Below are 24257 nucleotides of genomic sequence, written 5' to 3' on the forward strand. Positions count from 1 at the left end.
AGTGTTATGATCAGAGAAATAAAGGGACACATTCAGGCTAATAGGCAGGAACTGAGTTAACAAAAATGTAATGGTGGTCAGAGGCCAAGGGAAAGATGACTCTACAGGAAGTGAAAAAGGGAAGAGGATATCATAATAATCTGGAAGGCAGTACAGTACAACCAACTGAGCCAGTGTAAAATGTGCTTCCCCAGGTTATTATTTAAGTAAGTCCTTCATTAGATCCTACCATCATTTCACTCAACATGAAAATGCATACCCAAAGTGATGTTAATGTGTTGATGTATTTTGGGCAATGGGTTGATGTATTTTAGGCAATGTGTTGATGTATTTAGAGTATAGTAAGATGACAGGGTAATGCCGTTAGTAGGAGAGGTTAGGAAGGTAAAGATGAAGAGTGAAATAAAATATATCAAAATAAAATAAAACAGGAGATACGGGGATGTCTATTTTTCACAATAGATTGAGGGATATAATAGTTTTAAAAGTTCATGGATGTAAGAGATTAAGGATATATAAAAGGTTTATGGATATGGAAGTGACTCTTAGCATGACTACTCAAATCACTGCTAGCATAACACACCAGCACAACTAGAGAACAGCTGGCAACTTATCAAACTCCTCTGTAAGCTTCCTCTTGGAACTATCTCGGACTGCAAATACACTTTCCGCTTAGATATATGGTCCATGTATACCACTGACTAATGCTATATGAGCTATCGAAGAATAGCTAAAAAGCAGCCAGAAGCTGGCAACAGACTTCTCACCAATGAACCTCAGATTCACCCTTAAATTGTGCACCACCAACACCTACTTTTAGAACAAAAACACCACATACCGACAACACAGCAGCCTCCAAATAGGGTCCATATTCAGTGGCTGCCCTTAACTTGATGATCTGAAATGGAAGACCCTCCATGCAGGATGGTATATCACATTATACTGGAGATATATCAATGACACCTTTTTCCAGGGACAAGGCAATCAGGATTCACAGTATCTTCAAAAGCTTCCACCACAACATCCAGTTTGATATCAAACACCCAGTCGTTAATGACTCACCAAGCATCTTAAATTTTAATGTCTCTTTTGTTTCAGGGCATGCAACAAACAAATTCTTAGAGAAAGAGGCAAAGAAAGACATCTTTGACTCAGACTTGACATATCCAAAGGCGTTAAAGTACAACATGGCCTTTAACGAATTCAACTGCTGCATAAGCAGGTGTGATGAGGCCAAAACAGAGAACTCTGTATGGATGGATTTCACTAAGGAGCTGTACCTAAGAGGGGCAGGCCACATTTTATAAAGAAAGTATAAGAGGCTAAACACATGAACACAAGGGTACCACAAAAGAACCAACAACCACCACAGCAACAACAATGGTTGACGAGCCAATGATGATGACAATGATGATAACGACACCAACAATGACAGCCACAGTAGTGACATCAATAGCAACAGAAAGAAACAGAAAAGTAAACAATGGGTCTATGTTAATCTACTACACTATAGAGATATGGTAGGGAACAAGCTAAAAAACAATATCAAGAGATCTGGTCTCCTTATCAGAATCAAGAGACGGGGTCACATAGTCAGACATTACCTCTCACACACCAATAATACACCAGATGCATGCCGTCTAAACCACTGCCCAATCAAAGCAATACAACCAATGGACAGAGTCCAGTTGTGTTTTAAATCTAGAGTGGTGTGTCGACAGACATACTCTTCACAAGAGCATGTCAGGCTCAACCAGAAGACAACTTCACTTTAGAGTAGATATTACTATAGAGCGTCATACATTGAAAACAAGCATAGTTTGAACATGAACACATTTTTTGCTTTAACATTTTCATGTTAAAAAAAATGTTTTCCATGGAAAATTATATATCATTTGAAAGCTTTGGATGTGAATTTTCTTCTCATACAGTTTTAATTAAAATCTGAAAGTTACATATTATGTCAGGGTCCTTCAAACACCCTGGTATTTTCATGCATTTTCAAAGTTTGTTCTCCCCTTTTTTTTTTGCCTGCTGAATGGCAGCCCTCATTCTAGTTCAGTGCGCTTGAGCACCATAACTTGAGTTGTGTTAAAAATCATATACAAATGTAGATAAATGTTTTAGCTTTATTTTGATATAAAACTCAATGGGGGTAGGTCAGATAATTGTTAAGAAATATAAAAGTGAAAATTTTATCGTTAATTTTCACATAGAAAAGAACATAATTTCTTCAAGATTTTTATGCCATAAGAAGGAAAAATGTCTTGTTAAATCATCACGGTCATTACTGATTCCTGGCTACAATATAGTAAAAAAAGTGCAAAGTGAAAAAAGAGGGTGATGTACTGATATGTTTTGTACAAGATTAACACATACTGACACTACTGTCAAACTGATGAGAGGTCATACGAAAGACAAATTCAAGGCTTCAAATGTCAATTTTGATCCAGAATTTCAAGGAATAGACAAATTAATTGGTAAGTGAACATATTTCTATGAGAATCTGCACTAAATTGAGTTACATAGAGCCTCTAGAGTCCAAAATTTGTATGTAATCATCATATTGATAATGCTGTTTACTCCCCATTACTTTGTACTGAGTGACTTATGAATCTTAACTTATGCATATTCTTGTACAAGTGAATTTCGTATTTTTTAGAGAAATATTGATCTATTTTTGTCAATAAAAATTATATTGTGAAAAGAATATTATTTTGTAGGCTATTGAAGTCCAACGTGAGTTTTTTAATTTTTTCCCCTGATTCTGAATACAATCAGATAATTTGTTGTAATGTTAACATTTTCACAAGAGCTGATTTATATATTTTGATTTTATATTTCATAATGATCATCTGACCTACCACCATTCAATTAAATTTTAAAAATTCATCTATGTGCATGTATAATTATCAACATAAGTTGAGTTATAGTGTTCAAGCACAGTGAACTAAATTGAAGGTTACCATTCAGCAGTAAAAAAAAACATACAGTATAAACTTTGTGAATGGGTGGAAATACCAGGGTGTCTGAGGGACCCTAACATTCCAGGTAAATGTCAGATTTTAATTAAAACTATATGAAAAGAAAGTTTACATCCAAAAATTTCAAGTGAAATATAATTTTCCAAAGAAAATAGGTATTTTGTCATGAAATGGACATACCAAAAAATGGGCTTTTGCATGATCAAACTGTGTCACCCCTTCCTCAGAGCTCTCCAAGGATACTTATTGAATTTATTGTAAAGCTCTAAACTTAGAGAAGATTCAGCTTTATACCCCATACCAGTGTATCACTGCAGCCTTGGAAATGAAGAGGGGGAAGCTTTTTATAAAACAACATTTTTTAAAATTTACAATTTCAATACTTCATCCCATGTCTTCCTGGGTCTACTTCTTCCATAAGTTCCTTCTACTTTAAGTGACTGGCACATCTTTATGCAACTGTCCTCATTCATATGCATCACATGACTAAACCAACACAATCTTCCCTCTTTCTACATTTACACTTTGTTGTATATGCACACTAATATTGTATATCTGGTGGAGAATACGAGTTTCATTCTCTGTAGTCATCACATGCAATCTGCCTTTCACTCTGAGAAAGAGACATTTAGTTGCTAACAGATATAATTCCTCTCTGAACTTTCTCCATCTTACCCCTTTTTTTTATCCTAGCAAGTACACTTTTGGAACATCCTCCTCCACTACTAATTAGAATGTCTTGGTAACAGAAGCTGTCTATTACCTCTGGGGCATTTGAGGAAATCAGTTTCTCATGTAAGCACAAATTTTATAGCATGTGTGCATCTTTCACAAACAAAAACTACTTTCTTTGTTAAATGTTCTGTGAGTCAACTGAACTTCACGTATTCATAGCTTGCATTGGGCACAACATATAGAATTACAGCTTACACTTTTCCTGCATATTGAGCAGGGCCATTTACCTGAGCAGATAGGGTCCTGCATGTTTTCTGGACTTAGCAAACTTCAAGACCCTTTGATTCTAAGTTTTTCTTCCACACCTGCAATTTCTTTACTATATTTCTTACAGATTTCATTATGACTGCAAGATCATCAGTATATAGTAGTTCAAAGGGATAGTCAGTCTTAAATTCCTTTCTTATGGTCAGGAGGGGATTGAGAACAGTGCTGGTTAACTCTACTTATAGCTAACACTCACTGATAGTACTGATAACACTTACTGATAGCACCTCTGTACATGGCTTGTACTGCTTTCACAAGCCATTCATCAGTCCCTAGTGTCTTCAGAGCCCACTGTACCACTGAACAATAGACTCTGTTGAAAGGTTTTTCAAAGTCAACAAATGCCAAGTATAATGGTTTATGCTTAACTAGATATTTCTCTCGAAATTGTTTGAGTAGGAAGATAGCATCAGTAGTTCATCTACCTGGTACAAAACCAAACTGCATCTTGTCTTGTCTAATTCTGTCACTAATTAATTGAGCAACAACTCTCCATGATGTGGTCTAGGGGTTTGACACCTCTTTTATTACTTCTATCTAAGGTATCTCCTTTACCCTTATAATAGCCGACTATAATACTGCTACATCAGTCATTGGGGATGACACCTTCCTGAATAATCTGAATAACTATATGGGCGACTAAACTACATCTCGAATCTCTCTGATACAGTCTAGCAATCTGGAACATCTCTTTTTTAGATATTGGCAAACCTTTTCTTTTTTGCTTCTGCTCTTGCTAGATAAACCTATCGCTTAGCTTCCTTTTTAGCTACCTGATATGGTACTTTTCAACTCTTTCCAAACCTGTTCCTTCTCTTTAAAAGCCCTGTCAGCTTCACAGTTCCACCAGCATGACATCCTAGGTCTGGCAGAAGCTTTGCTCCAGTCACAGAGTTGGTCTGTTGCTCTTCGTAGGTTATCTCATAAGAACTTCCATTTGTCCTCTTTGTTATACATCTCTATATCTTCCTCCTCCTCTTCAAATACTTCAGTAAGATCTCTAAATTTCTGGCTGTTTGAGGGATCTTTGAGTTTCTTTTCTATAACTACGAACCTACACTGAGTTGTACATTATTCACCCAGGAAAGACTTTGCATCTTCAAGCATTTCCTTATCCCTGTTTTTAGTGAGGATGTAGACAATCTGGTTGATGTGCCTACCAGATTTCAGAATACCTGAAATTAGTATTGCAGACCAACAAATCATTTACATCACAAAACTCCAGTAGCCTTGTCCCTTCCTCACCCCTAGAACAAAGCTGTAACATCCATACACACCATGAAATCTACTGAAGTGCAGCCCAACATGGCCATTGAAGTCATCAGCCACAATGGTAGTCTGCCAAAGGCACTCATAGAAGTGATCCTTCTGTTCATCTGCCAGTCTGGTGTGTGGAGTATATGTAGAGATAAATGTCACTGTTACATTATACAAGACAATTGTTAGCTTTATAATCCTATCACACACCCTGACAACCTCAATAACCTTACCCACACATTGTTTTGCCAAACATACACCTACACCACCTACTCCATCACTACTACCCACCCAGAAGAATTGGTATCTGTTCCTTGCCCACAAACAATCTAGCAGATACTCTCCTCCATCATACCTCTTGCACACACCTATATGTCTCCACTTAAACATTTCAACAATCTCATCAGACCTATCTTTCATTGTGCTAACATTGACTGTGGCAGCTGTAAGCTTGTGGACCTGGGAAGTATGAAAGAGAAGTTTATGGAGTGATTTCACAAACTGGAAAAAAGATTTTTGCTGGCACTGGCCTATTAGCAGCAGGTTCTTGTGCAAGTTAGCAAAAACAGATAATGGTTTCAGCATTGGGTTACAATTTTCTTCAGTCCCACAAAGCCTTTGTGGATAAGTGACTACTTGTAGAAGGGGTGAGTAGATAGTATTGAGAAGGAGGCAGAATACTTTGTAGCCAAAAGTACACAGTACATGTTGGCAATATCTTAATATATAAAGCTGAAGTTGTGTGTTTGTGTGTAGCCTTTTTAAAAGTTTATAGAAATCCACATTTTCCACTTTTTCGTCAAAATGTTTACATCAATGGAATTTTCTGGATGTGAACTTTCCAATGCAGTAATTAGATTTTTAAAATTTTGTTTACTTTGTGTGATTTTAGGGAGATTTGGCTTTTGTTTCTAGCAACTTTTATATTTCTTCCATTCTATCTGTACTGGCGTTCTTACACATCAATCACGCGCTCAACATATAATATAGAGAGTAAGAGTAAAAGAAGGAGAGACAGAGAGAAAGTGATACATACAAAGTCATAGATTAACTTGGTTTAAGACTATTCTTCCCTTTCTATTCTTTCCTTTCTATTCTTTCCTTCTGTCTATTTTTTCACTCTTACTTCGTTCTTCTTCCTCTCTCCCATTTAATAGCTTTCTTCTATCCCTCTACCTCTAACTATCCACGTGACCTGGTCATCTGGGGCTTATCGCCATTTCTCTGCTTTGACCATTGCCAGTGCACATCTTTTTTTCCTCACTTCACTTTCTCATTTCCTACACATGCCAGCATCACTGTTCATTCTTCCAAGGAATCTGGGCCGCTAAGCTTCCTTTTGCCGAAGTTGCAATGATAATTTGTAACTAGACTGAATAAGGAATACCCCTTTTCACTCGTTCATGTTTTTGTTACATTGTCTGTCTGCATGTTCAGCGTCCTTGTCTCCTCTTAGTATTTTTTACATATTTTTCATTACATAGACACGTAAAAACACACACAACCACGCATACGTGATCTGTGACAACAACATACACATATCAACATTATAGATATAAGATTTAGTTTGTGTGTGTTTCTTATATAAACATGCGCACGCATTGCTATTTTATAACTGTCTTCTGTTCTCCCTTCCTCTCTCTTTATTGCTCCCATTCTCTATTCCTTTCTCCCCCCTCTCTCTCTTCCTCCCTCCCTCTTCTCTCTCGCTCTCTCAAACGCACACATGCGCAACACACAAGCATTCACTACAATATAACTAGATCTTACTTTACTACATGTTCGTCAATGTTTTGTAAATATACAAACTACGGAGCTTATGTAGACAGGACAACACATTGTAAATCAGTATACTTCATTAGAAATGTGAAAACTACCTACCCTGCCATCTGTTATAACTTTTTGTTGTTTTGTTTAATATATACATAGATTATGCCTCCAAAGAAGAGAGTTTGCTGGGGAAAGAATGTAAGCGGTTTAAAAAGACAGCAACAGATTGCAGCAATTCACCACATTCCAGAAGCTACTTTGAACATAATGCAAAATGGTGCATCAACATCTACTGCCCAATCTGATAGAATTCTGGCAGAACTGTGTAGCAACAGATCACCAGTAATTGCTTCATCAGAAATTGCCATCTTAGCTCCTGTGGAAAGGGATTAGCCTGCTATGTATAATCAGGGCAGTGCAAAAAGTTGTTTTGCACAAACATTTGTATAGACAATTAAACGGATAAAATTTATGTACGCTTAATAAAGTTAGGCAAAACAGCCTTCAGACGTTCCCTATTAATTTCGTCTTTAGAATTATGAACATAAGGGTTTTTTCGTTGTAACGCTTTCTTTTTTAGTTGATTTTCACCTAGCAAGACTTATTGTAGATGGCGTAATAAGTCACACCCAGACAACATCGGGTTATACTGCTAGTATATAAATATATGTGTGTATGTATATATATATATATATATATATACATATATATATATATACATACACACACACACACACACACACACACACACACACACACACACATACTATTGACACACATGCACAGAGAAAGTGACATGCAGATACATATAGACCTAAGGACATTTATATACAAATATGTGCACACATATAATTGTATCTTTTTCCCATACACATACACACAGAGATAAGTTGACCCACATAGTCATGTATGCATGTGCTCATAATTTCTTTATAAAGGTGGTAGTGAGGTGGGTGGGAGGGGCAAGGGGGATGATTTGGGATTGTATGTGTGCATTGCACATCTTGTTCAAGTTGTCCCTGACAGGAAATTTAAAACCTATTCACCAAAGATGCTAATAAGATAGATAAACTGACCAATAGAGAGACCTTCCATAATATTTCCAACAGAAATTTTAAGTTATATACTGTTACTACTCATAGAAGAGATATGTCAACTGAGAGACCTTTCAGAATATCTCATAGAAATTTCAAGTTATTTACCATTTACAGATCAACTGATGTAGAGACTCTTCATAGTGACTCTGATGGAAATTAAGGTTATATATACCATTGATAATTCTAAGATAGATTGATCAATGCACAGATGTGCAGATAGATACTTACATACATATACATGCACATATATATACACACACATATATATGTATGTACTTCAATCCAAGTCATTCTAAACCATGATCTCCCCTGTACGCAACCAGCTACACGCAAATAATGAAACGTATTATAATCAAACTAAACAAAACTGAGATTAATGAACGAGATACCTTTTGAAAAATCACCTTATAAGGCATATCTGCACTGAATGATGCAGCACAACAAGTTGTGAAGAATCTCACCTGTGAGTGACTAACACACAATGGTCTGAAACGATCATAGTGTCTAATAAAGAGTCTTGTGAATTCCATTTTCTCTTTCTTCTTTATGTAACATGCACATATAGATACACACACACACATAAAACTCATAATAGTGCTCAAATGATATGGCGATAGTAATCCAGATAAACACAATTAGGCTTAATACATATACAAATATAGATACACAGAGACATATACAGAAATATAGAGAGATGCACATAATTAAATACATTCAGAAGATAAATACATATGTACAAGGATCATCATCATCATCATCATCCTTATCTTCGTTTAATGTCTGCTTTCCATGCTGACATGGATTGGATGGCTTGACTGAGAAATGGCAAGCCTAGAGACTGCACCAGGCTCTATTCTGGTTTGGCAAGGTTTCTACAGCTGGATGCCTTTCCTAATGCCAACCAATCCAAAAGTGAAGTAGGTGCTTTTATGTGTCACCAGCACGGGAGCCAGTCAAGTGGCACTGGCATTGACCACGCTCAAATGGTGCTTGTTATGTGTCACTGGCATGGGTACCAATCAGGCAGCACTGGCATCGGCCATGCTTGAATGGTGCTTTTTACATGCCACTGGCATAGGTGCCAGTCAGGTGGCACTGGCATCAGCCATGCTCGAATAGTACTTTTTATGTGCCACCGGCACAGGCATTGCTGAATGGCGCTTTTTACGTGCCAGTCAGGTGGCAGTGGCATGACTACAATTTCATTTGGTTCAACAGGTCTTCACAAGCATGGTATTTTGCCCAATGATTCAAGGGAACTTTTAAATGGGTCAGTTATGCTACACTGGCATCGGCCACGACTATGATCTCACTTGGCTTGCCGGGTCTTCTCAAGTACAGCATATCTCCAAAGGTCTTGGTCACTTGTCATTGCTTCTGTGAGGCCAATGTTCGAAGGTCGTGCTTCACAACCTCATCCCATGTCATCTTGGGTTTACTTCTTCCACAGGTTCCCTCTAGTATTAGGGTGTGACACTTCTTCACACAACTATTCTCATCCATATGTATCACATGACCATACCAACACAGTCATCTCTCTTGCACACCACAACAGATGCTTATTATATCCAACTTTTCTCTCAGGACGCTTACACTCTGTTGTGTATGAACACTGACATTACACATCCAGTAGAGCATACTAGCTTCATTTCTTTTAAGCCTATACATGTCCTCAGCAGTCACAGCCAATGTTTCTCTTTGAGCAAGAGGCCCTTTGTTACCAGCAGAAGTAGGAGCTCTCTGAACTCTGCCAAAGCTATTCTTATTCTAGCAGCTACACTCTCATAGCATCCACCCCTGCTACTGACTTGGTCACCTAGGTAATGGAAGCTATCAACTACTTTTAGTTTTTTCCCCCCTGGCATGTGATGGAATCAGTTTTCTGTGCAATGGTGTTTATTGCACATAAGCATCTACCACACACAAAAACCATCTTCCTTTGATATTGCTGCACCTCTTATGTGTCCATAGCTTACACTGGGTACATCATATGATGGAGTTTCTACCTATGCCTTTTCTACAGATCGAGCAGGGCCATCTAAGTGAAGGGATTTGTGATTTATCCACCTTCCTACTTACTAAGACTTTGGTCTTTGTCAAGTTAACTTTAAGGCTCTTTGATTCTAGACCTTGCTTCCATAATGAAACTTTTCTAGTTCTGGTAGTGATTCAGCTATTACAGCAAGGTCATCAGCATAGAAGAGCTCTCAGGGACAGCCTGTCTTGAGTTCCTCTGTTATTGCCTGGAGGACTATGATGAACAAGAGGGAGCTGAGGACTGACCCTTGGTGCACCAGGGCTCCTACCAGGAATTCTTTTCTATACTCATTGCCAACTCGCATAAGGTAGTATGCTCTGTTGGATGTGCAACATCAGTGTGCATGACTGACAAAATACAACTGTGTTGAGAGAAAAAGTGAGGCATAAGAGGGATTAAATGTGGTATGCAGGAGAGGAGAATGCATTGGTTTGGAGTGATGCGTATGAGTGAAGACAGCTGTATACAGAAGTGCTTGTTGCTGAAAGTGGATGGTACCTGTGGAAGAAGACGTGAGGACTGATGTTTGGCGATATGAGGTTCTAGAGAAGGCCTGTCCACGAAACTGAGTGCTAGAAGAGTAGTGTCCTACTCACATGTAACAACACACTTTCACCCACTCTACCCTAAGAAATCAAACTACAACTCCTCTTCTAATTGTATCTTTCTGTTCCTCACATTTCTTCATAAATTATGATTGTTTTCCAATCCCCTTTCTTGCCCTCACTGCCCTGCTCACTGAATCGCAACTCCCCTCCCCCACTTGTTTTATTTTTCTAACCAAGTTCTACGCTCATATTCTTGTTACTTGTGAGTATATCCTAGCACTACACTATCTCCCTTCTGCTCTCTCTTACACTTTTGCTGCTTCCTACACACTCTCTTTCTCTTCCCTAGTTTTTCCTCTGACAAGGTAACCAAGTATCTCCTTTACATCACCACACTTGTTTCTGGCCTCTTTCTTGTATCTCTCTCTCTCACTGGGCAACCATGTACCTCCTCTATAACAAGACACCTATTTCTGCCTCTCTATTTCTCTGTTACACTCCAACCTTTCATCATTTGATACTAGATCATCTCCTCTAATGCCTCCTCTGTTGTGGCAAGACACCTGCTTGTGTCTCTTTGTCACACTCTAAGGACTGATCCTTGGTGCACCAGGGCTTTCTCCAATTCAATGAAAGCCAAGTACAGAGGTTTATATTTGGCTAAGGTTCAAAGGCCCACAACTCTTCAATGCTCTGCCATAAAAATTAAGAAATTTGCATAATGTGGAAGTAGATGTCTTCAAAAAGGAACTAGACATCTTCCTCTCCACAATACTGGATGGACCAAAAACCCGACATGAGGTACAGACCAGGGCAGCAGAATGAAAGGTTAGATATTGTATCATATTGAGATACAGTAACTAATCCAAATAAATGGCAATACTTGATGCAATATCGTAAATTAGTAAAAGAATACGTATGCAATGAATACATATTTAAAGTTATATTGGAATACTTGTCTAACTAAAACTAAAACATAATATCCCGTCAGGAAAAACGTGCTACTTTGCATCTTACTTTGTAGCACAGAGGTATAATAATAGAAATAGATGTAAAAGTGGGATAGAATATTGAAATAAAGTACAAGTATCGATATATCTTCAAAAAAATATACTTTTAGATAAAGAAATAAATGAATTAAACGTGGATTTATGAGGACTTGGGGGAGAAAAATCAATTAAAATATAACATGTTAAGTGAGTCGGCTATCTTGCTCTAAAGTGAATATATTATCGAGGATTATATGCCCTAGTGTACAACGTAGATTTTAAATAGATAGCTTGGTTAATCTCGGTATTTCAATTTAAAATTGCAATGTGATGTTAAATTATGCTCTGTGGTAAGTGGGATGGCTTGGGGAGGTAATAAAATGTTAGGTAGGTAAGATAATAACCTGCAATGTGGGTATTAGCGGTATTTAGAGAATAAGAATTTATCTTTATGCAAACATGTTCTATTTTTCTTGTCTCGTTTATTAAGTAATTCTGATTTGGCCATTAAAATGATGAATTTCTCTTTTATGCATAAATTACAGCGATTATTATTAAGGTTATATGAAGATGCTTTGGCTAGGACATGCCTTCTAATCTATAATTAATGTTATTGTCTTTCAGTTCCCAGATGTAACTACTTAGTCCCGTAGAGTTTGGTTTACTTCTATTTCTGAAACTTGAGCGATGGGAATTGTATCTAAGTTTCATTTCATTTTTTCTTGCTCCAGTATAAGTTTTCTTTTAATTATTTGAGAGTATGTCACATTGGTAGATTACGTTTTTAGTTTTACATTTAAGAATTCATAAGTATTTTTATCTCTGCAGCCACATAGATAAAATCTTATTGAGGTGCTTTTAAGGATAAATAATGCATCCTCTCTGTAGAGGCCTCTCCTGATCTCTGGAAATTCTTCTTGTAAATGTGGTAAGTAAATGCCTACTAAGTCGGATATCTGAGCTGAATCAGAGGTTCCTATAGTGATGTTGAAGTAATTGGGAGTATCCTTTCTTACCCATAATTTGTTATCGGATTATACTATGGATTTCCTAGCTTCTATTATTACCTTGATTTCATTCATTGTCAGTTCAGCATGTTCTTTTGGCAAAAATAAGAGTGCTATTTAGAATTGTAGGGTTAACTGATGAGTAGTAGTTCTCTATGTCTATCTGTAGGAACTTATAATTATTTTTATTCTGCATCATGGAGAACCAGTTTAGGGCATCATAGGTATTTGACCATAATTCTAGGGTTATTTTATTTTTTATAGTAGGGATATATTTATCTAATATTAATTTACTTAGTTTTCATAGATCAGATTTATTAGGGAAGATTAGTCTAACTTTCGTGCCTGTTAAGAAATTAACAGTATATCTCCTTTGACTAACACCACTGGTCAACTTGTCATTTTCCCCACTTACTGTTCCATTCAACTAACTGAAGAAACGTACACATACATGGAAGCCAAAAAGTCACTAAAATGTAAGCCTAAAGACTTAACAAACTTTTCCTTTTCTTTTTGCTTTTTCCTTTTCTCCTATTCATATTCCTGTAAATCATTCTGACGATGTTTGTTAGATTGAAAAAGATAAATGCAAATTTACCTCCAATTTATAAACAGAAACAACTGTAAATGGTTCTGAACTACAATTAAACTATGACTTTTTAATTCCAATGATCAACTTCTCACTGTTAATTACTGCTCCATTTCTTGCCTATTCTATATATATATATATAATATAGATTTAATCAAAAGATTAAATGTGGTACTTAAAATGTTTGAGGCACCAGAATTTGGTAGGGTAAAAACCAAAAACAAAATCAAGAGATTTGGTGAATAAAATTTGAAGAAAAGCAACAAAAATTCAATAGGTTATAGCAGTACGTACGTTTCGTACAAACTTCATTTATTCATGTAGTGAGAACACTACATAAAATGTGTAATGAAAATGTACTCCTCAGCTGCATAATGGAATTTCATTTTAGAAAGTCATTTTGTAGATGTGAGCAAAAAACAAGAGTAAAAGAAGAAAAAATATCATCTTGACTGGGCTGCTGTTCAACAGACTAGACTTTTGAACAGCAGCCCAGTCAAGATGATATTTTTTCTTCTCTTACTCTTGTTAAACTGAAAGTATCTCACATTACAATAGAGATGTTGTTTCATTTCTGACACGTAATACTGAAATAGTGTGATATATCTATCTATCTATCTATCTATATATATACATATAGTAAATGAATTATAAGGATTTCAGTCCTCACCTCTTTTATATATATTTATTTATATATATATATATATATCATCATCATCATCGTCGTTTAACGTCCGCTTTCCATGCTAGCATGGCTTGGACAGTTTGACTGAGGACTGGTGAAACCAGATGGCTACGCCAGACTCCAATCTGATTTGGCAGAATTTCTACAGTTGGATGCCCTTCCTAACGCCAACCACTCCAAGAGTGTAGTGGGTGCTTTTACATGCCACCCGCACGAGGGCCAGTCAGGTGGTACTGGCAACGGCCACGCTCAAAATGGTGTATTTTACGTGCCACCTGCACAGGAGCCAGTTCGGTGGCACTGGCAACGATCTCGCTCGAATGTCTTTACACACTGCCATCCGGCACAAGTGCCATGTTGGGCACAGGTGCCATGACGATTTTGCTTGCCCCAACAGGTCTTCGCAAGCTGAGTTTCATGTCCAATGAGGGAGACGACATTGGCATGGGTGCCAGACGTCAAATTTAACTCGATTTTGATTTCACTTGCCTCAACAGGTCTTTGCAAGCCGAGTTTAGTGTCCAATGAAGGAAGGTATGCATAAGTGGGCTGGCTGAGGCCTTAGATTTAGGTCTCACTTGATTTGCCGGGTCTTCTCACGCACAGCATATTTCCAGGGGTCTTGTTCAGAAGTCATTGCCTCGATGAGGCCCAATGTTCGAAGGTCGTGCCTCACCACCTCATGCCAGGTCTTCCTGGGCCTACCTCTTCTACAGGTTCCCTCAACTGCTAGGGCGTGGCACTTTTTCACACAGCTATCCTCATCCATTCTCGCTACATGAACATACCAGCGCAATCGTCTCTCTTGCACACCACAACTGATGCTTCGTAAGTTCAACTTTTCTCTCAAGCTACTCACACTCTGTCTAGTATGCACACTGACATTACACATACATTGAAGCATACTGGCTTCATTCCTTGCGAGCCTACGCATGTCCTCAGCAGTCAAGGCCCATGTTTCACTGTCATGAAGCATGGCTGTTCATACACATGCGTCATACAGTCTGCCTTTTATTCTGAGTGAGAGGCCCCTTGACAACAGCAGAGGTAAGAGCTCTTTGAACTTTGCCCACGCTATTCTTATTCTAGCAGCTACACTTTCAGCGCACCCTCCCCCACTACTAACTTGGTCACCTAGATAGCGGAATCTATCAACTACGTCTAGTTTTTCTCCCTGGAATGTGGCAGAAGTTGTTTTCTTCACATTTACAGTGTTTATTGCTCCTGAACATCTACTACATACAAAAATTTTATCACAAGCAAAAATGCACAAACGATCATGCAACATAATCGCACGGCTCCCCATAGGCAACCTATTCAACCTGGCAAAAACATCCATCTTTTACCATCTTTTGAATAGACTTATTTCTTGTTCGATCCTATCACCACTATATATATATATACTAGCAGAAATACCAGGCGTTGCCCGGGTTAAAGAGAATAATGAAATCTAAAAACGCCGTCTAGACTACGCATCATCTTTATATATAGAGATGTATATACACACACGCACCCAAACACACGTATATATATGTATATCAATATAAATATATGAAAGTCAATGAAGTTTCGTAAAAGAACGTGATCATGTACATACTTTCTTGCTGTTGTGATTATAACACCTCATTGTAAACTATGTTCCTTGTTTTCCCTTGTGGAGCATATACAAATAGGTTTTTTGTTGCTGCCCACTCTTGAGCAGCCAACATACAGTTGTCCATGTGAGAAGCAGGGCTCTTCCAAGAGAAGACCAGCTACAGACAGTGTTTGACCCTGATATTTGTTTATGGACATGGCAAAAGTCACACGAAGGGAGAATTGTAGTCTTCTGAATGTAAAAGGAATGTCTGCTCCTGATGGAGTAAGAGGAATTCTTGGAATAAAGACGTCATCCCGTTTTGCACATCCAGAAAGAATGGTAGCCTCGATAACGTGTGACATCATTTTCTAAATAATACTCATCTGTTATGTTCGGGTTAAAATTTCATCAACATCAAAAATATATGAATTTTCATGGGAGTTATGGCCGTTATGCAAAGAATATAATTTCCAAATTTCATAAAGATCCATTCAGTACTTTTGACGTAGTTTTGGATAAGAAAACAAATGACTAATGTGTGTGTTTGTGTGCATGTGTATGTGTGTGTGATGGGTGTATATATGTATAGATATCTGTATGCATGTATATATGTATATATGTGTACATATTACATGTACATCTATATATATATATATACATCTACACATATGTATACATATACATGTATGTATAGATCTATATATATATACATATACGTGTACATCTATATGTATACATATACATCTCTCTCTCTCTCTCTTTCTCTGAAAGTATCTGTCATTACAGTATCGAAATGGTGTACATATACATGTATATGCATACATATACATCTCTCTCTTTCTCTCTTTCTGTCTCTCTCTTTCTCTCTCTGTGAAAGTATCTGTCACTACAGTATCGAAATGTGATTGTTTCAGTTAGTGGAATAGTTTCATTTTTAAAGTGAAAGTATTTGACATGAGTGTTTTTGTTTCACTTTTGACACGTAATACTTAAATAGTGGAGGAGATATTATGTTGCCGTGTGCTCGAACTCTGCAAGAAGTCAATAATTTTTTTTGACTAAAACACAACTGGAACCCTAAGTAAGGCATGTGTAAAATTTGAATGAAATTGGTTGCGTAGTTCTCGAGTTTTAGGGATTCACACAGACAGACAGACACACATTCTCATTTTTATATATATAGATTCCCAAAATCTACTTCCTCTACACTCTACTTGACAATAACACCACCACCACATACAGACTTTGATTACTTTAAATCCCAATTCCACCGTCTATAAATAGGTTTAGCTATCTTTTAGAATATGATACTACTAACTACCTATCCTCTCTCCCTTTATTACTGTTCTTGGTTTGTCACCCATACCCCCACCACCTTTATACTGCCTCTGCACATTCCTTCCTCCTCACTAAACTATTTAACCTCATCCCCCCTCCCTCATTCCCTCACTATACTCATCCTCTCTATCCAGTCAGATCAACTGACCATAAAAATATACCACTACCATTCTACACCTGAATCTTTCCTCTATCCCCTTCCCACTCTGTCTTGAAGACTTGACCTACTTACCCTAGGCACTCTTCTCACTTCACCTGGGCTTCCTTCAAGTGAACACAAGCAAAATACCTCAGATACAATATGGAATATATTCACCTCTGCTATCTCAGCCTTTGCTGCAGCAACTATTTCTGGATTATACCCACAAGGATTACTTTACATGGATACTTACTACTGGAATGAAACTACACTCCAAGTACTGTTCTCTCTTTCCTTCTTTTTTCAGCTCATCACACTCACTATCACTTCATACTAAAACTCTCTGCCTATAGATATAATAATCGATTCCTTTACTATTTCTGTCTCCGATGAAGGGAAGTACTGGATCTTCCCAGAAACAGCTGTAAGACTCTATCCATAAAATATATTTCCAACCTTACCATTGCTCTCTTTATCATTTATATATTTATATATGCACACGCTACTACACGACTTATAATCCCCAATCCTGTTCATACAACTGGGGCAAAACTAGTCGGTATACAGCACTTACTCGGTATTACCTGTATCCTTTTGGGTTTGGTTAAATCCAATACCCTCCTCAACCTTGTTTATATATATATATATATATATATATATATATATATAATAGGTAAATGATAGGATTGCTTCAATTTTTCAGGGGTAGTCTGAAGTATCCAAGCAACCAGGGGATGTTTAAATCTGGAGGCACTCCTAGGAATTACTTGTGTGGGTACCGTCTTCGTTAGAGGGCATCCAGAGGCAGGTAATTTATTGTTTAAACCGTAGTTTATAATTATATTTATGTGGAAAATGGAGCAACAAAATACAAGAAGAAGCAATTTGGTTGGGCTAGTTAGCCATTGTTTTAATTATGTGGCGGTTATGTAATGAGTCATTTACGCACGTTTCAATTTGCCTAATGGTTAGGCAGATCTCTTCAGAATGTTGAGGAGTATGTTAAGAGTTCATGGTGTGAGAGATGTAGGAGAAACAATTAGTGGATATATTAATGCATATGGTGGTATAATAATAGCATTAGGTAAAGAAAGCCTTACGCTTTAGTTGAAGTTGTGTTAGTCTTCTTGTAGGGGGATGTAGGATGGGTGTTATTTAAGCTCATAAATATACGACGCATTCCACAATCATAACAACATCACATGGAAATGCATTTGATTAAAATCGGTTTATTTAGCCAGAGGGAAAGCAGATGAGAAAAAATTTGCCAATGTTCTGCGCTGTGAGGACCAAGGACTTGAGGTATTTCATGTTGCAAGACTGTGTGAGAGAGAATCGTGATGTCATGGGAGAGAAATGTGTTCGCATGGATGATGGTGCACTTGCACTAAACGAGGCTGCAAGGAAAGATGTTTGGAGATGCCACTATGAAAGATTGCTCAATAAAGAGAATGAATGGGAGAAAGAGAGTCTACCGAATGTCGACCCAACAGAAGGACCAGCTATCCGAGTTGACAGTACCATAGTAGGTAAAGCAATTAAGAGTATGAAGACAGGGAAAGCCCCCCCCCCCCCCGACCCATCAGGAATCACTGCAGAGATGCTCAAAATATCTGGCAGTGTCGGCTATAGCCTAGTCACCCGTATTGTTAACCAGCTGATACACGAAGGAGTCGTACCCAATGACTGGTGTAGCAGCACCATAGTCAACTACTACAAAAGTAAAGGTGACACTTTAGATATAAATAATTACAGAGGTATCAAGTTGTTAGATCAGGTAATGAAAGTCATGGAGAGGGTCATAGCCCAACTAATTAGGGAGCAAGTCAGTTTAGATGAGATGCAGTTTGGGTCTGTGCCAGGGAAAAGCACCACTGATGCTATATTTCTGTTAAGACAGATGCAGGAGAAATACCTAGCTAAGGATAAACCTCTGTACCTGGCTTTCATTGACATGGAGAAAGCCTTTGACAGGATCCCCCGATCCCTTATCTGGTGGTCAATGAGGAAACTAGGGATAGAAGAGTAGTTAGTGAGAGCTGTGCGAGCCATGTACAGAGATGCTGCCAGTAAGGTGAGGGTTGGCAATGAGTATAGTGAAGAATTCCGCGTAGAGGTAGGGGTCCACCAAGGTTCTGTCTTCAGCCCCCTCCTATTTATCATAGTCCTCCAGGCGATAACAGAGAAATTAAAGACAGGATGCCCCTGGGAGCTCCTCTATGCTGATGACCTTGCACTAATTGCTGAGTCACTATCAGAACTAGGGGAGAAGTTTCAGGTGTGGAAGCAAGGACTAGAATCGAAGGGCCTTAGAGTCAACCTAGCTAAAACCAAAGTGCTAATAAGTAGGAAGGTAGATAAAACACAAACCCCTTCAGGCCCTGCTCAATCTGTAGAAAAGACGTAGGTAGAAACTCTATAAGATGTACCCAGTACAAGCGATGGACACATAAGAGGTGCAGCAATATCAAAGGAAGGTTAACTAGGAAGTTAGTTTTTGTATGTGGCAGATGTTCAGGAGCAATAAACACTGTAAATGTGCAGAAAACAACTTCTGCCACATTCCAGGGAGAAAAACTAGACGTAGTTGATAGCTTCCGCTATCTAGGTGACCAGGTTAGTAGTGGGGGAGGGTGTGCTGAAAGTGTAGCTGCTAGAATGAGAATAGCCTGGGCAAAGTTCAGAGAGCTCTTACCTCTGCTGGTGACAAAGGGTCTCTCTCTCAGAGTAAAAGGCAGACTGTATGACACATGTGTACGAACAGCCATGCTACATGGCAGTGAAACATGGGCCGTGACTGCTGAGGACATGCGTAAGCTCACAAGGAATGAAGCCAGTATGCTCCGATGGATGTGTAATGTCAGTGTGCATACTCAACAGAGTATAAGTACCTTGAGAGAAAAATTGAACCTAAGAAGCATCAGCTGTGGTGTGCAAGAAAGATGATTGCGCTGGTATGGTCACGTGGCAAAAATGGATGAGTACCACACCCTAGCGATTGAGGGAACCTGTGGAAGAGGCAGGCCCAGGAAGACCTGGGATGAGGTGGTGAAGCACGACCTCCGAACATTAGACCTCACCGAGACAATGACTTCTGACTGAGACCTCTGGAAATTTGTTGTGCGTGAGAAGTCTCGGCAAGCCAATTGAGACCAAAATCCAAGGCCTCTGCCAGGGATGTAGCCAGCCCACTTATGCGTACCTTTACTTCATTGGACACTAAACTCGGCTTGAAAAGACCTGTTGAGGCAAGTGAAATCGAAATCGGACTAAATTTCGACGACTGGCCCCCATGCCAACATCTCTTTCATTGGACACTAAACTCGGCTGGCGAAGACCTGTTGGGGCAAGCGAAAGCGAAATCGTGATGGCACTACCGCTCGAGCGTGATCGTTACCAGTGTTGCCTTACTGGCACTTGTGCCGTTGGCATGTGAAAATTCATTCGAGCTAGATCGTTGCCAGTGCTTCTGGACTGGCTCCTGTTCAGGTGGCACATAAAATACACCATTTTGAGCGTGGCCGTTGCCAGTACCGCATGACTGGTCTTTGTGCCGGTGGCATGTAAAAGTACCCACTACACTCTTGGAGTGGTTGGTGTTAGGAAGGGCATCCAGCTGTAGAAACTCTGCCAGATCAGATTGGAGCCTGGTGTAACCACCTGGTCCACCAGTCCTGAGTCAAATCGTCCAACCCATGCTAGCATGGAAAGCGGATGTTAAACGATGATGGTGATGATGATGATGAATAATTGATATAAAGGGTAAAATTAATAATAATTTTACCAGGTAGTCAGTGTGGAAATAAAAACCCCATAGGTAAATTTTACAAAATATTTTATAATCATATACATAGTTATAACAAGGGATCAGCTTTATGCCTCATGATGCACTGCGAGAAATAGATGCTAAAGCCCCTAATTACTACCTTAAAATCTCTGAGAATAACACATTGTATTGTATGCAAGCAAAATAAAAATACAGACTGTCCTCATTTAACGACCGAGTTATGTTCCAACAGCCCCGTCGTTAAGCAAATTCGTCATTAAACGAATATTCAGAGGGTACGTATTTTTTTTATAGGTATAGTGTACTGTATGTACATATAAAAACAGAATACCGTACTGCATAAAGTATATGCAGTACAGGGTCAAGAATCACTAACATAAATTGTTGAAAGATTAATAAGTAACAGTAAGATTATCACAAGGAAAACCTTTAAAGTTCGGATATGCATACTGTATTATTGTAGCTCAGACATCGTAAGTATGTTTGTGATTCCAGGCCCAGTACATAAAATGCCTAATAAACTTTTCTCAGGATTATATAGAAAAGGTGAAAAGGTTTAAAAGAAACTCAAACATAATAACTTTGTTTTACTTTGGATAAAGATTACAAAAGCAACTCATTCTTGCCATCAAAATTCATGAAAATTCCCGTCAGTGTTGTTTGCTTTGTTATCTTCTTTTTTCGTCATAAATTTCTCAATAACATCATCCTAAATTTCTCGAAAACACGTTCTCATACAGCGCACAATACAACGGTCAAAGTTTTTAAGTTTTTATACTTCGTAAAATATGTAATGACGGCTCGTAAAGTTCGTCGTAACTCTGAGTGGTTGTTAAATAGGTAGGTCGTTAAATGAGGACAGTTTGTAATGAATCAACAAGGTTTCTGCACTGACTCTCTGGTAAAATTATTATTGATTTTACCCTTTATGACAATATTTGAATAAATTTACTCCATGATTGAAACTGCATTTACTGAGATCTAGATCTTAACACATACGTACAAATGAAGGATGTAAATTATACTTGACGCTATATTTTTGCGAGTATGAATAGATATTGGTCATGTGATGCCGCTGATTGCATGCATATTTTGAAATACTCATGAATTTATCTAACAGAATACTTCCACTGATGAGAGCAATAGGTAAATATTTAAATTTTACTTGAAGCTCGAAATTCGATCAGGTACGGAGTTAACCAACCTCGTTGATTCATTATTTTTCTTTTGCTTGCCTACAATACAGTATGTTATTATTGGAGATTTTAAGGGCTTTAGTGTCTATTTCTCGCAGTGCATGGTGAGGCATAAAGCTGATCCCTTGATATAATTATGTATACAATTATAAAATATTTTATATATATAGATATATACATATGTGTATATATTCTTTTATTGGTTTCAGCTCTAAGCTGTGGCCATGCTGGGGCATAGCTGTTTTGATACACTGCTTTTATTGAGAGCTTGCTCTAATATGTGGCATTTGATCGATAAGGGAGTTTGATGTCACTGCCCTCATTTGCAACTCCTGCCGCAGGGTAGGTTCATCTGGAGCTCTCAACGTGAAGAGATCCAGTTTTGATCCGAAAACAACTACATCCTCTTTGTGTAGGTCCCTCAGGTTCTTTGGGAGAATATTAAAAAGCTATGGGCCATTGAAACCCAGGCTGTTGCAGTAACTGTTCCTGAAGCTTGACGGCATTGTTGGGATCTTTGGCACTGTGCAGTGGCAACCCATTCTAGAATTTATGTAGCATTCAATGCCAAAATTTGGCTCAGTCCCTTCCAGAATCTTCCTCCTTCCTTCACTCCAGGGAGTAGAGTCTTAGCTGTTTCAGCCTCTCCCAGTAGCAATGAGATGATCTTCTTTGTGAAGCTTCGCTGGATAGCTTCAAGGTCTGCTGTTAATTTTACACTGTAGGCTAACCATAGTTGGGAGCGGTAGTCCAGGCAGCTGAGAACGAATGTCCTCCAGAGGACCATCAGGGTTTTCTTCTCTCAGGTTCTGAAGGTTCTCAGGATCCATCCATCCAGCCATCTGCACTTTGTCGCCATCCTGGTAATGTGCACTTGGAAAGAGGTATCATCACTCATATTGATACCCAGGTCAAGCACTGATTTAGGTTCTGGGATTGTAATCCCCACTGGGCTAGTGTACCCTGTAAGTTTATCATTCAATCTTGGGTGCTGGTAGCACAGGGCTTGGAATTTTCCAGCATTAAACTGCATATTATTGTCCTCAGCCCATCTGTAGATTGCATCCAACTCCTGCTGCAGGTGTACAACATTGTTAGGGTTTTGTATTTTCTGTGAGAGATTCATATTGTCTGTGTAGCTATCTGGGAAATTGAGGTCATATCTGAGAGGGCCACTATGAAAAGTGGTGGTCCCAAGCAGTGGAACACCACTCACTATTTGTGTTTTCTTTGAGGTAGCTCCATTGGCTCACTGCCTAACTTCTATCGTTCAGAAAGTCATGTTACAACTCTTCAAGTTTTCCAGCTATGACAAGATCATGAAGTTTGTGGCATATCATACCATGATCAACATTATCAAAAGCTTTGGCAAGGTCGAGGTATATTACATCCACATTTGAGTTGTCAAGTAAATGCTGTAGGAGCCATTTCAGGCAGTTACTACCTGGTTGAAAACCATGCAGGGTATCACTCAGTAAGTCATTTTCTTCAAGGAATGTGATTAGTTTCCATGACTTTGCTGATGTGTGAAGTCAGAGAGATAGGCCTATAATTTTTGGCATCTGCTCTGCTTCTTCCGTTATAGATTGAGCATATTATTCCCTCCTTCAGTTTGCTTGGCAGCTTGCCATTTGCAAGAAAACTCTGGAAAAGAATTTATAGTGGTTCTGCATGATTTAAGGAAGATTGCTGGGAAACCATTAGGGCTAGCAGCTGAGTTTGCATCCATCTCATCTATGGCTAGTATTATACCTTCTTCCCCAATGTCAATGTAATCCATCGTAACTGCCTCACTATAGGTAACTATAGATGAGGCAGCAAAGAAATCCATTGGTTCATTCACTTGTCTGTGTTCCAATGGGGTAGTAAAGACACTTTTGAACTGGTCATTCAGTACCTCATTGATCCTGGCTGGGTTATCTGTGAGGGAGCCATCCTTCTGGAAGAGGAGTCCTGTTCTGCAGCATACTTTGGCATAATGAAAGAAGGCCTTTGGGTTTGACTTGATGCTTTTTATAACCCAGGCTTCTTTGTTTGCTCTCTCCTTCACATAGGATTGTTGCAGGCTTTTTCAATCTCCATCAGTGTTGTTTTTAGGTGGGACTTTTCACTATTTTGGGGATGTTGGTGAAAGTGATTTGCGACCTTTGCCTGTCATCTCATGAGGATCTTCCTCTCCCTTAGAATCTTGTTCCTCTTTGTGTTGGCCTTGTGCTCTGGAACATATTTGTAGCATATGGCTTGCATAACAG

At 38.5% G+C, this 24257-nt stretch overlaps 1 protein-coding gene across 8 annotated transcripts in view; it reads right to left on the reverse strand.

Moving 5' to 3' along the window:
- The window catches only part of LOC106868939 (myotubularin-related protein 10-B), a 190685-nt gene that overhangs the window by 9858 nt on the left and 156570 nt on the right, over window positions 1–24257 (reverse strand). The window lies entirely within an intron of this gene.

The sequence above is a fragment of the Octopus bimaculoides genome, chromosome 15 (assembly GCF_046866305.1).
Source record: "Octopus bimaculoides isolate indiv1 chromosome 15, ASM4686630v1, whole genome shotgun sequence".
NCBI classification, from domain to species: Eukaryota; Metazoa; Mollusca; class Cephalopoda; order Octopoda; family Octopodidae; genus Octopus; species Octopus bimaculoides.